General features: G+C 40.2%; 1 protein-coding gene across 13 annotated transcripts in view; it reads right to left on the reverse strand.

Annotated features, from left to right (window-relative positions):
- The window catches only part of OSBPL3 (oxysterol binding protein like 3), a 181,641-nt gene that overhangs the window by 108,067 nt on the left and 58,690 nt on the right, over positions 1-14,884 (reverse strand). The gene's annotated exons all lie outside the window — the stretch shown is intronic.

The raw sequence follows: 14,884 nt of genomic DNA on the forward strand, positions 1-14,884 counted from the left end.
ATGAAACATCCAGTGGGTGATTATCTGATTGAATCTCCTTTTTATCAGCACATGTGGTATTCATTCTAAAGTTTCAGTTTCTGAGAAGAAAGCGCCCTCCATAGCCTCTATCTGGCCATCCATAATACTGATCCTATTACAATCTTTCTTCCCTACCATGCCCTCTTTACCCAGGGATTCATCATTAAGGTCTAGATTTCCCCAAGACTGCTTCTTTACAGTAAAACATCCCCTTCTAAAATCATATTCTAGTCATGAGAACCACGCTAACCGTGGTGAGACAGATCCAGTGATGCTACCTATATCCAAGTTTTAACGTTTCAAGTTTATTTTGCTTCATTCTCACAAGCTGCACAATGGCAAAGAGCTGCAGGTATTTTACCAACCAGCTGCCCAGGCTTTTTTAAAAAGAAATTACTGATGTTCTCCTCCTCTGTTATTGGTCTTTTTATCTTTGCTCTGCCGGTTGTTCTCTAGCCAATCAAGTTTTAACGTTTTTTCCTTCCCATCAAATTTCAGTTCAACTCTGTTAAACAAGTTAGCAAATCTCTTGCCAAACACACTTGTCCTCAAAAGATGGCAAGAGCCTGCTCCACAAACCAAACTCGGCTTATCAACACTATCTGTGCTGTAGTTACTTTCCGTGTCCTCTTCAAGCACATGGTCTACCTTTCCCCAAAAAGTAGAGACACCAAACATCCCCCTCAAGTTCTCTACTTTTCTACCATGACTTCACAGAACTCATGATACATTTGAGGTTTCTTTTGACATTTAGAGTATTTTTACCCAAACCAGTGAACGGGGTGATAACTGATAGATCTGATATTTTGGTAAGTTAGCATGCATGCCTTGGCTTGTTATCCAGCAATATCCACTCTCCCCTTCTTTAATAATAGAACTCTCGAGTTTTAATGTGGTTCATGGGCATCTAATAAGAGGCTTTCACTTCTAGCATTCTTTGCCGCTTGGTAGGGGCTTGTGACTAAGGGCTGCCAATGAGATGTGAGCAGAGTTGTTTGTCTTCCAGGTCATGATCCTAAAAAGAGATACACATGTTCCCTGCCCTTTCCCCATTCCTGAGAGCTGGGAGGTGGTGATAGCTGGACCCAGAAATGAAAGACACACTGGTTGAAGACCATAGTGTCACCATGCCAGCCAAGGAATAACAATATCTGAACAGTTACATGAGAGAGAAATAAACTTTAATCATGTTAAAGTTACCTAATTTTTGAATCTCTCAGTTACATAGCACAAATAACATTGGCCCTAAGAAGCTGGCATGCCTTCAAATTAGGAACCTTAGGTCACCTCTGTACGTCTTAACAGAAAGCTGCCAATCACTTCTGTCCTGGCCAGCTTCCTGTGCCAGAAACAGGAACCTCTGGCAATAAGAATCCTTTTCATTATTTGACAAAATAAGGAAAGCTACTGTTTTTTTTTTTTCTTTCTTTCTTTTTTTTTTTTTTGAGACAGAGTCTCGCTTTTCTCGCCCAGGCTGGAGCGCAGTGGCGTGATCTCAGCTCACTGCAACCTCTGCCTCCCAGGTTCAAGCAATTCTTCTGCCTCAATCTCATGAGTAGCTGGGATTACAGGCACACACCACCATGCCCGGCTAATTTTTATACTTTTTAGTAGAGATGGGGTTTCGCCATGTTGGTCAGGCTGGTCTCGAACTTCTGACCTCAGGTGATCCACTTGCCTCGGCCTCCCAAAGTGCTGAGATTACAGGTGTGAGCCACCGTGGCTGGCCGAAAGCTACTATTTTCAATTTGAAGGTGTATATTACCCTGGCCTGAAATAATCCCAAATTCTCAAAATAGGATAGATGGTAGAGATCCAATCTTCAAATCATTTTCACCTTCTCCAGCAAGCCAGCCCCTTTCATGTTGCATTTATCACCCACGTGGTCCCAAGAGTCACTACAGATCAGGATGAATCAATGTTCTGAACGGAGAGAGATGAGTCCATAGGTCCTATGACAACTCCTCCATTTCTGAATGGAGAAATCAGAAATGGGCTGAGTTTTCCTCCTCCTTCTGCAGCTTAGCTACTCTTACTTGTCCTTCCACACCTTACAAGGAAGAAATACTTATGAATAAATGTGGGCTAATAAAGGAAGCTACAGTGGAAAGACAGGTGGCCAAAAGAAGACAGGCACACTGATGAAAACTCAATTCAGTATATATCCTATAAAGTAACTACTATGTGTCCACTGCTGTGCTAACCCTTCAGTGATGGAAACTAAGTGACAGAAACTTAATCCAAGGAGGAAACCACTGTGATCAAGGAGATAAGATGTCACAAATGAAACAAGCCAGAACACACCCCAGGGTGGGCCATCTGGTAGGTGCTATGGGCAGTCACAAGGGAAGAGCTCAGTGGGGCTGGAGTTGTGAGAAAAAGCTTAGGAAGAGGTGGCCTGCAGGGAGCCGTGAAGATGTGGATAGGGCTTGACTAGGTAGAGAGAAGCACGGAGGACAAAGCTGTGAGCTGGGTCGGGAGGGGCACCTCCTGCAACATTTCTCAACCCCGGCTGCATGACAGGATCACCCTGGGAAGCTTCTACAAAATCCCAAAGCCTGGTGCCATTTCATACCAACTGGTCCAGACACTGGGGATGAGGCCAGGGCAAGGGCATCCTGAGACACTCCCAGGTGATTTGGATACACAGCAAGGGTTGAGCCACTGCTCTAACATAATCTTGCATCCAGAAATGACAGATTTACTCCACAGAACTGCCTTCTTTAATTTTGGTATTTAATTTTGTTTGAGCATCTTATGCCAGACCTATGTCTGCTGCATCCAATTTATACCAAATTGAAATGCAAAGCAGGATGTGACTTAGCAGTTTAAAGGGTAAGAAAAGATAGCACCACCCAAGAACTTAAAATAACATCTGGTGGTTTCAATTTTATCAGTGGGTGTTATTACTCTCCCTTAACCGACAACTGCTTGCGGAAGCTTGGTAGAGTTTTAACAATTGGCAACCACAGGCAGCATTTCATTACTTATCTAAAAAGACTATCAATTGAGTTACTATGAAATGTGAGCATGAAGTTTTAAAACTTCCCTATTTCCTACAAAAATCAACTTATCATCTTTTCAGAAATGTAAACAGCCAGCTAACAACAGGTAATGATCTATAAGTGCTAACTGAACACTCTCAAATAACAAGAAACAAAATACCCTAGTGGGTCATGTATCAGATGTACACACTTCAAGTTTGTTTGTCCACTTAACTAAAAATAACCCTGGGACTCAGAATCTAAGCTTAAACCAAATTCTATAAATCTAAGTCCCCAAGATATATTTTGGAGGTATCCTTCCAAAACTGCAGGGGCAATAATAATTCCTTGTAAGAGAATCACTAATTTAGGGAACATAGTTGGGGAGAAAAAGGGATACAGGAAGTTTTACTCACTTCTAGGGGAAAGAAAGATTACTGCAAAAAACTTAACCTGAGACACTTTTAAACTAGTGCAAACTGGAAAAAAGAGAGACATAAAAGGAAAAGGCAGAGTAAACAGGTTTTAAAAAGGTGGGGTGGTTACTGGTAGACTAGAGCTAAAAAGGCAAGAAAAATCTAAAAGCACCTCTGTTCCCAATGCTAACAATGACATGGTTATTTTATTCTCTCCAATAGAGTGTATAGATCAAAAGCAATTTGAAGACTGTCTCATCCTTGTTTTTGTTTTTTCTTAATTGACACGGTAGGTAGTAGGTTATTTGTTTATCAAATTGATAACCTGTGTTCCCTCCCCTTCACACTAGCTACTAGAAGGTTTTTACTAAATTTTACCTCTGAAGTAAGAAAATATTCTCAAGTATCCATTTATCGAACTTTAAAAATTTGTGGAAAGATAGATCCTAATTCTTTTGGAGTTTACATCTAGTAAGAATGTTACCAAAAAATAATAGTTCATAGGAATTACAAATCAGAAAATGTAAGTCAAAATGTGGGATGTAAGTAATGTTTTAAAACTCTAAGCTGGATTCCACCAAATTAATTTTAAAAATCAAATTCAGCAACCAGGGCCCTGATCTTCCTTGCATATTCCCCTATGTTGCAGATTCACTGCAGACATCCATTGATTTAGGGAGTTTAGCACATTAAGGGCATTCTAATAAACCATTCTGTGCTTACCGTTTTTCATCAAAGAACTCTGAGTACTATGCAAAAGGCAACTCTCCCATCCTCACACCCAAAGACAGAACAGCCCCAGCACAAAACAATGACAATCATAGCTCCTGAAAATGAGAAGCACCCAGTCTCCAGACCCAAGGCAGACGTCAAGGCTTATTTATGGCTTAGAGCAAGCTGATGCCAGTTCTGATTCATCATTAGTGGGTGTGGAAGATGTATTTTTCAAAGATGACCATACCAATGTACATCCCATCCCACATGCTCCTCTAACAAAGTGACCGTGACACTTCTTCATCAGTAGATGGCTTCTATATTCCCATCCTTCAAATTTGAGTGGCTTCTAATTATGGCAGAAATGATGCTTTGTGACTTCTGAGGCTGCATTAGAAATGGCGATGTAACTTCCACTTGTCCTGTTGTCTCAGGGTGCTTGCCCTTCAACTCAGCCACCACGATGTGAGTAAGCTCAAGCTAGCCAACATGGAAAGAACACATGGAGAGATCCATTCGGAAAAGAATGGCGACCGCCTCACCTCAGCCGATAACCAGCATCAACCTGCAGACATGTGACTGAGCAAGGATTCAAATGTCCCAGCCTCCAGCCTTCCTGCTGTCCCAGTTGCCGCTGAGTGGAGCAGAAACTATGTCTTTTCATCAAGTCCCACCCAAATTAAAGATGTCAGGGATACATAAACATTGTCATTAACCTACCAGTTCATCGTCATTGTCTCAATTTACCAAGTTTTGGGGTTGTTTGTGACACTGCATTAGATCGCTGAAACTCCAGGCAGGAAGCCCTGGCAGACCTCCAGACTCAGCAGGTGGGAAGCATGAGAACATGGGGTGAAAAAGTCTCCTAGTTAAGTCAGCAGCAACACTCTCTTCTCCTGTCCCTCAGGCTAGCAGGATCCTGCTACCAGAGCATCCCACTCCTGCTGGGTAGGTCAGACTCAGAAGGGGGCTCCTTGACCAACAAACCCTGACTCCCTTATAAAGTCACTTACAAGAAGCAGACACGGTCTAGCGTGGGGGCCAATCAGCTGACAAAGGCCGGTATGTGTCTGATAGTGACAGACACATCACAAAGTGACACTGGGAATCTAGGACTGGGCACAAAGATGAAAAGACACATGAACCCCTTAAAAACCCTGGAAACATTCCTTTCAGCCCAGACCTCAAAATTTCTCCCCTATCATTTGGCATTTATCTTCATAATAGTTGAAGATGTGATTGGGAGTGCATTGTCATGTGGTAACTGAGCCACAAGAGAAATTAAATATCTTACTAAGGTAACAGGGTCAGTCAGTGGGGATACAACTAGGACGAGGACAAGGACCAAGGACCGTATCCCATCAAAAACATACACCCAGAAATGGAAAACAGAGCTAAAGTAAAGTAAAAGTTCTACATATATGCATTGAAACTTTCCTAAGGAGCAGATTCATTACGAAAGAGTCAAAATCGCAAGCACCATTCAATCCTTTGGTAAGAACATGCAGACTCTTGGGTGTTGGCCAGAGGGTTGTTCTTTTAATATTGCAGTGCAAAGATCTAGTTCCCACCACAAATGGGCTTCCCTGAGGGTTATCAACAGGATAGCAACAAGGCAATATGGAAAGCAGCTTGTCATCTGAATAGGAACAGAAGAATGATTGAAAGTAGAGGTAACAAGGGAGAAGAGACAAGAGCCCAACTCTTAAGGCTGGAATGAACCCCACAGGATCATGGAAAAGAAAAGATCAGCACCCAGACCAGAGCCAGCCATTGGACAGCAGAGCCAGTATTGGACAGCAACAAGTTCTACTAGCCAGTAGCATCTACTAGCCAGTAGAACTTGATGCTGTCCAATACTGTAGCTTCCAGCCACTTGCCCCAGTGAACACATGAAATGTGGCCAGTGCAACTAAGAAACTAAATTTTAAGTTTTATTTCATTTTAAATTATTGAAATTTACATAGCCACAGATGACTGGCATCTGCTATACTGGAGAGCCCAGTTTTAGACCATACCATTCTAAACCACTTATTTTCTCCCTTTTTTCTGTAGCACAAAATGGGCAAACCTAGACACATTTCTGCCTCCTGAAATCTTCCAGGTGTGTCCTGCTCCACCTCCTCTGAAAAAGTCGATGCTGGTGTACATCTGAGTCACCACAAAGTAAGATGGCCAAAACTTAAGTGTGTGAAGTCACATCTGGGCAATTTTCTTTCCCATTTCCTCTACTGTCTGGATAAAATGAAACAAAGGATGAAACAGGCTATTGGTTTTCTACATGAGATCAGCAGGGTTTTTTAGTAAAAAGCCCAATGTAAACTTACAGGTACTTCAAACTGTGTCACCACAAGAGATGAGCTGCCCTACAAGGACCAGACCCTCCAGCTCATACAACTTCAACTGGAAATTGTTTAGGAATGGTTTATAAGGACTGCTCAGTATCAAGACAACAGGCTGTCAGGCAAGGCAAAAGATCATACTTCGTAACCAAAAAAGTTATCAGTTAAAAAAAATCAGATGCCAATTTTTTGGTAGATGAAAGTATTTGCCACTTTCTACTATCTTCAGATGGCAACCAAAACCTACCATCAGTCAGCCAAGTACCTTTTCACAGTGGGCAGGGAGAGAGAATGAGAAATCTTTTAAGAAGGTTCCCACACAGCTCCACAAAGCTACCCAATAATTCTCATTTGGCCTGCTGGAAAGTTGTCAATCTGTCAAAGAAAGGAGAAACTCACCAAGAAAATAGCTGATTCTCCAACATGTAAGTTTTTCCATAATCTGACCCCTGATTTACCAACTCAAACTTACTTCAGCCACTACCCAATAGAGTTCTATCATTTCAGGCAAAGTCTTTTAAATTCCCCCATGGAAGGTGGGCATTTTCATAAATTGCTAGTAGACTAGAAATGTGAACAACCTCTTTAGAAGACAGTTTGGCAACAGAAAAGTTGTCTTTCAAAAATAATAATCTTCCAAACATAATAATCCTCAAATATGAAATGTTTCCAAATTCAAGGAATATGGCACCCAAAACCCCTTTCTTTAAAAAAAAAAATTCACCATGTTGCCCACTAAACATTAATTTTTTTTTTTTTTTTTTTTTTTGAGACAGTCTCACTCTGTCACCCAGGCTGGAGTGCAGTGGTACAATCTTGGCTCACTGCAGCCTCTGCCTCCTGGGTTCAAGCTATTCTCCTGCTTCGGCCTCCCAAGTAGCTGAAATTACAGGCAGCTGCCATCATGCCCAGCTGATTTTTGTATTTTTAGTAGAGATGGGGTTTCACCATGATGTTGGCCAGACTGGTCTCGAACTTCTGACCTAGTGGTCCACCCACCTCGGCATCCCAAAGTGCTAGGATTACAGGCGTGAGCCACCATGCCCAGCCCATTAAATTTTTAAGAATGAAAAGCCATAGTAAAAAGACCAATGGTTAACAGTACATTGATTAGGAATAAATAGGTGGAGGGATACCCAGGGGATATTAGAGCTACAGAGTGTTAAAAGTATAAAGCCTAACAAAACAAAAATAAAACAAGCAGCATACATCAGAAAGCCAGGCAGGGACAAAGGCAGAAGGCACTCGATGTTTATCATGTTGTCCTGTTATTCTCAATCCATCTTGACTCCCAACCTTGTGATGGTTTTCATCTCTTTTCTGAACCTAAGAGAACAAATACTCTTATGCTACAGAATTACTTTTCAGAAGATGGACAATTTCTTTCCCTTTTGTTAAATTCAAGATCAAATTGAATGTTTTACTTTTAAAGCCATGTTTTGTTTGAACTCGGTCTTACACAATTATTTCTGCCCATCATTTATCTACCCATCCTTCTGTTCCTCTCTCACAGTATGTACAGAGGCATGGCTGAAATAAATGTTAACATTTGTTATCTTCTGCTTGAGCTTTTTTGGGTAATATTTTACTTTCTCCTTTGAACTTTTTTTCTTTTCCCTAATTTTTTTTAATTAGGAAAACATCACTGAAGTAAAAATAAAACAGCAATTACCTTTCTGGCTTGCATGGTTCTTTTTCCATTTGTTCACCTGATCTGTGTTTCTCTTATTTCCCCCAACACTCCCCAACCTCAGATTCTGACTCATATACCTCCATCAGTCTTCTTCATTCCCTGACCCTCTTCTCTGGCTGTGTCTCAACTGTTGGAGAAACATTATGTGCCATGCTCTAAGGTGAAAGAATCTGCCTAATATCATTCCTCCCGACACCATCATCTAGTAGGGAAGTGTAGAAACCTCCCAATAATGTAGATAAGAAAAAAACGTGGTGCTTGGGTATTTTCACTAGAGATGTAAAAGGAAACTTCCCATGCTGGGATTCCCAGCTGTGCTGCTGTTACACCACAATGGTGACATACACCAACACACACAAACCAGGTTTACTGGCAGCCACTAAGATGTCTTCCATTCCCTCCCGCCCACCTTTTTAGAAAATTAAATAAATAACTCCTATTTGATGACTTAGAAGAAGGAAGGAAGGATGGGTATATGGGTAGAGAGAGGGCAGGAAAAAGAATTCCCAGGAGTAGAGGGTGCTGCACCCATATTTGTAACTATATACAATTTGCTCTACCACGGAACTCCAAGAATGCATTCCAGTGACAACAAGCTTATCTACTACCCCAGCACCATTATAGTGGTCCGTATTTTGTTTATTCTATAGCAGAAGTCAGTGGTCATGTTTTCCATACGTCATCCTCCTGCCTCTTCCTTGTTCTCCATCTTAAGGGGTGTGCATCAGAGCAAAATCTGCAGAAATTGAATTTTCAAGTTCACTATATCAAGGATTATCAGGCACCATACAGACTGCGCAATACAAGTAACAGATTTTAAAAACCCAAATATTGATATCCTGGAGCATAGGATATTTGTAACATATATATATATTTGTAACATATATATATACACACACACACACACACACACTTAAACAGGGAGTTTCATCAATTTTTTTGTAACTCCTAATTTAAGCTCTCATTTTTGTGACAGTTCTTAGAGAACAGACACAGTCAGCTTCTATGTTATGTATCAGCAGACATGACCTTTCTTAGAAACAGCAACTCAAAAAGACTAAAGAATAAGACTTCATGTCTGAGAAATAAAGGCATTACCCTGAACCATAACTATGCAAAATATGCCCTGGCAAGTACCAGTCCCAGAAGGCTCTCTGTGGGCTAGGGGGAGACTCCAGAGACTAGTCATCTTTGGGAAGTCCTGCTCTTACATTCACTCTTAAAGACACCATGTAACATATGTTGGCACATTAAAGGCTCTGAGAAACCCTGAAGTTAAACAACAACAAAACCTGAACCTGTTAACTTGGTTGAACTCATTCCAAATCTATTTGATAATGGAATCCATTCTCTGAGGCAACACTTACCCATTTACCAAGATTCCTTCAGCCTGACGATCCTGTCTAGCTTTCAAATTCAGTGATCCTACGAGTCCATAAAATGACTAGCACTCTTACCTATAAAGGTTGGCTTATCCTCGACGCACATAATGACAAGCACAGGTGCCGTTTCTCTGTGTGTATCAGGCTCACAGCAGCCAGTAATGACACCTGGATACTCTTTGTTTACAGTTTCATGTACAGACCTGAGACGTCAAGAGAGTCATGAGAAACTTACCATCACATAAACACCATAGCAATGTTCAGAAGCTGGCAGTGTGCTTTCCTACTTGACCCTATCCTCCCTAAGTTTCCCTCCTTGGTTCTCATGACCACATAACTGTGCCATCCCCAACATCCCACTCTCCTCTCCACTTGCTGTTTAAACTTTACTACTCACACTCAATCCTTCCTATTTCAGTCTGGAATTACCCCAGAGAGAAAACATCTAGATGGAAGTATGTATTTGGAAGAAAGAAGTGCCACTCGAGAGAGTTAAAACACTAAGTCAGCTGGATAAACTACTCATGAAAATCTTGTGGAAAACACCTCATAATTAAATATTCACACAACTGTTATGTGGGCTTACTTAGAAACATATGTACAAGCAATTAACTTTATATTTACCCAAGCAAATAAGAAAATGGGATCAACATTTAGTACTCACTTAACAAATGTTCACTAATCACTTACTATTGGTCAGGCACAGTTTTAGACACTGGAGATAAGGTAGTGAACTTAGTCTGAAACATTATACAAAATATCACAGCATAGACTAGAAAATTCAGTAATTCCAATTCCTATGATGACCCTGGAGAAAATACTTCCTAAATGGAAGAAGAATGATTTTAAGGAAGAATTTAGAATGGTATTACAAGGTACCAAGAAAGCTTCTGCATCCATGAGAAGGGGATAGAAAAGGCAACAGACATAAATTTTGTAACTAACATTTCCCAGGTACAATGCTAGATGCTCTTACATATGTCACATTATTTAATTCCCCGAATTACCCTTTGATTTGGTAGAGTTTCATTTTATAGTTAAGAAACAGAGCCAGTGGCCAAATTTTTGGAATATGTCTGATTCCATCCAAATCCACACCTTTTATATAAATACCAAGCTTAGATCTGAAAATGAATTCATGGCCACCTCAAATAGCATTTCCAATATGACTTCATGATGACAAAGAAAAGATATCTCAAAATATGTGCGGGAGAAGGACAGACATCAGCATCACATCAAAAAATAATCTTTTCAAAGTTGGAGGAGTCACACTTTGTGATTTCAAGTTACTACAAAGCTACAGGCACCAAGACAACGTGTCCTAGCATAAAGACAGACGTACAGATCAGTGGAATAAGATTGAGAATGTAGACATTAAGCCCTCACATTTATGGTCACTTCATTTTTGAAAAAACAGCCTAGATAATCCAAAGGGGAAATAAAGGTCTTTAAAACAAATGGTGCTGGTGCTGGAACTTGATATCTACATGCAAAATAATAAAGTTGGGCCCCCTACCTCACACTATATACAAAAATTAACTCAAAATGGACCAAAGGCATAAATGTAAGAGCTAAATCTATAAAACTCTTAGAAGAAAACATAGGGGTAACTCTTCCTGACCTTGGATTAGGTGATGGTTTCTGATATACGGCACTTAAAAACACAAGCAACTAAGGGGGAAAAAAGTGATAAATTGGACTTCATCAAAATTAAAACATTTTGCACTTCAAAGGGCAATATCAAGAAAATAAAAAGGCAATCCACAGAATGAGAGATAATATTTGCCAATCATCTGATACGGGTCTAGTATGCAGAATAAAGAACTCTTACAACTCAATAATAAAAAAACAAATAATCCAATATTTTAAACAAGCATATAACTACAATAGACATTTCTCCCCCAAAGAAGCCACAAAAAATGGCCAATAAGCACATGAAAAGATGCTCAATGTCATTAACCATAAGGAAATGCAAATCAAAACCACAATGACATACCACTAAAATGTTTATATAAAATTATTTACTTAACAGACAATAACAAGTGTTATCAAGGATGTGGAGAAACTGGGACCTTACACAGTTTGATGGGAATGCAAACTTTGGAAAACCTTCTAGCAGTTCCTGAAAATGTTAAACATGGAGTTACCATGTGACCCAGCAATTCCACTCCCAGGTATAAACCCAGACATATGAAAATGTATGTCTACATGAAATCTTATTCAGGAACGTTCATAGTAGCATTATTTATAATAGTCAAAAAGTAGAAAAAGCTAAATATCTATTAACTGAATACATAAATAAAAAGTAGAATATCCACACAATATTATTTCAGCCATAAAAAGGAATTAAATAGTGAGTCGTGCTACAACATGTATGAACATGTAAAACATTACACTAAGTGAATGAGGACAGATTTTTTAAAGGCCATATATTGTATGATTCCATTTATATAAAATGTCCAGAATAAGCAAATCTATAGAGACAGAAAATAGAAAAATGTTTGCCAGGGGCTGGCTAGAGGCAGAAGGAAACAAAGTAATATGGAGTTTCTTTTTGAGTGATAGAAATTCATTAGATAGTGGTGATGGTAACATGACTCTGAATATACTAAAAAATATTACTGACATACATTCTAGAAGAGTAAATTCTGTAGTATGTGAATTATATCTAAATGTAAAAATCCCTTGAAAACTCCAACAAGGAAGTTATGAAAACCCCACCAAGACTGCTTTAAAATAGCAAGCTCAGTTGAAAACAAATGACCAAATAAAATCAACATGGGACCCTGTGATTTTACCATCTAGTGAACTCATGGAAATGAAAGAATTAAACAGCAAAAGTCAGAGGTCAAATTCAACTTCTACACATGGAAACACCTGTACAAATTATGATAAGACTTGTCAATCCTGCTGCCACATTAGTCATCCTAGAACTCACTTGAGAGGTTGTTGACAATTATATCCAGTAATGAACCTGGGGTCTTCTAAGATCCCAAAGGCTTTCTTCTATCCCAAGAGGCAGCACCAGCTTAGATCTCTGAGCATTTATTTATGTGTAATCCAAGGTCTAATGAAAATCTTTACAGAATGACTAAAAGCCTAATCTGGATGTGACATGAAAATGACTTTCAAACTCTGAAACAATTGGTTGATCTTTGCTCTATATGCTTGCTTTACATTTAGCAGTGACTCAAGCTCACATTTAAAAAAAAGTTACAACAACTCTAATTCTCAGAAATACCACGATGTAGGCTAAAATAGATACACATATGTACACCCATATTCACACAAACCAACCCATCACGAATCCAAAGAATGACATAGGCTAATGAAAAGCCTGAACTGCATTGTCTGCAGACAAAAGAACAACATGAATAGGGCAAGCACAGATAATCCCAACTTTTGAGGCTGAGTTCCAAAAGGTAATTGTAAATCAGCTCTTTGACACTACTCAAAACACATTTTTTCATAGACGTTTGGTCATGTGCCCAGGCCAGCCCAGGGAGGCCTATGCAATGCACTTAAAAGCTAAACACGCCTTCCAAGGTCAACTCCAGAATGTAGCTCAGAAGTGGCAGCATCCTGGCTGCAGCAGCAGGAAGTAGAAACAGTGTACCCTCTAGGGTACCTCTCAGTTACCCTAAACTGAGGAGCAAATACAGGGCGTGGCCCACATTGGGAATCCCATCCTACTCCCACTGAGACATATAAATCCTTAACAAGGGATCTCTAAAGGCTGAGAGAAGGACCTGGCTTCCTAGTACTATCCCAAAGTTCTAACCTCAGTACAATTCTGCTAATTTGGAAATGAAAACAAACAAGAGTTCACATTATGGGATTTTAAAGAATCTTCCATTCTTACAGAGAGCCAAATTGCTGGATTTTTCAAAAATGTATTTTATAAGGAAGATACATGAAAAGTAGATTAGGAAAAGTAGATTCGTGACTTTTGGCAGCTTCTCAACATCTATGATCAATACAGATTCAATTTTTCACCACTTTTATGTCTCACGCCCAGCCAAGAGGCTGGCACATAGCAGCCACCTCAAAAACGCTTGTGGAATCTCTATACTTCTAACATTGTTAGTATTGTGAATGCAATTTACTTTTTAAATACTGTAAAGTAACTTACATACAGTGTGATGGGGATTAACAGGATTGGCCTGGCCTCAGAAAAGACATTATTTAGGTGAGAAACAGAAAATAGAAGGTTAACAAATACAAACTACAAGCACTGTACTATCTGGACTGTGTTACAAAAAGTCCTAGAAGGGCACAGTGAGGTGGACTGGGGAGAGCACAAACTTTCGTGTTAGAAAGGTGGCTTGTCCTTACCAGCAATGTGACCTTGAGCAAATCTGCTTCCTTGTGCCTTGATATTCTCAACCAGGGAACAATTCCCTCTCAAGGGAATTGTATGGCTGAGTGACCAGCGTGGGAGGGAAATTAAGTTTTCAGTGGATACTGTGGTGCTTTTAGAGTTTGATTCTAGAAACATGACTTTCTCATTAAACAATTAAATACATAAAATGCACTATGTGACTCATCATTACAGTAAACCCCAAGGGAAGTGTGTAAAATGCCAGGCTGCTCTCCCTAACCCTTCCTCCATTTCCTTATGCCCTCTTCTTGTTCTCCTGTGACTTCCACAGAGCTGCCAGCTCTGCCCTGGTCCTCAGTCTGACCTCATTCTAGCCTGACCACCTGCTTCACAGCCTTGCTGTGAACTCTGTTCTTTGCACGTAATCCCCTAGTCCTGCTTCAGGTTTTCAGGTCAAGGATCTCTGTCCAACCCTGTCCCTCCTGCCCCCACCCTCTTGGTGAAAGTGATAGACCACCCTCTCAGGGAGAACCACAGGGCTAATTCTGATTCCAAAGCAAGCTTATTACTTTAGGGTCGATGCAGCAAACAAACAAAAAACAAGTTTGCTTACAGTTTTGGCAGTCGAAGAAAAAAAGGAAAATAATAAGAAAAAGAAAAAACATATAAACATGACCATCAGAGATACTCTACACTATAACCACTACATACCTCCCTGCCCCAACACACACACAGAATCAGAGGTGGAACCAATTAAGCGAATCTTCCTCAGTTCAGAACAGCAAATCTAATCCTAGAAGATAGTTTCCATCAATCACAATAGGTTATCTATCTAGAAAGGGCCATCACTTGGCCACAGAGGAGCCCAAGCATGCCTGCTGACCTCTCTCTACAGAGTGGAGCTCCTCAGGACTGGGGAGTCAGGGCTAGAAGAGCGTCTCTGCTCCTCAGCAACCTGCTCCTAGAACCAGCCTCTTCCATTCTCAGGGAGAATCAGCATCCAGGTCTGTG

This window comes from Pan troglodytes, chromosome 6, assembly GCF_028858775.2.
Source record: "Pan troglodytes isolate AG18354 chromosome 6, NHGRI_mPanTro3-v2.0_pri, whole genome shotgun sequence".
NCBI lineage: Eukaryota > Metazoa > Chordata > Mammalia > Primates > Hominidae > Pan > Pan troglodytes.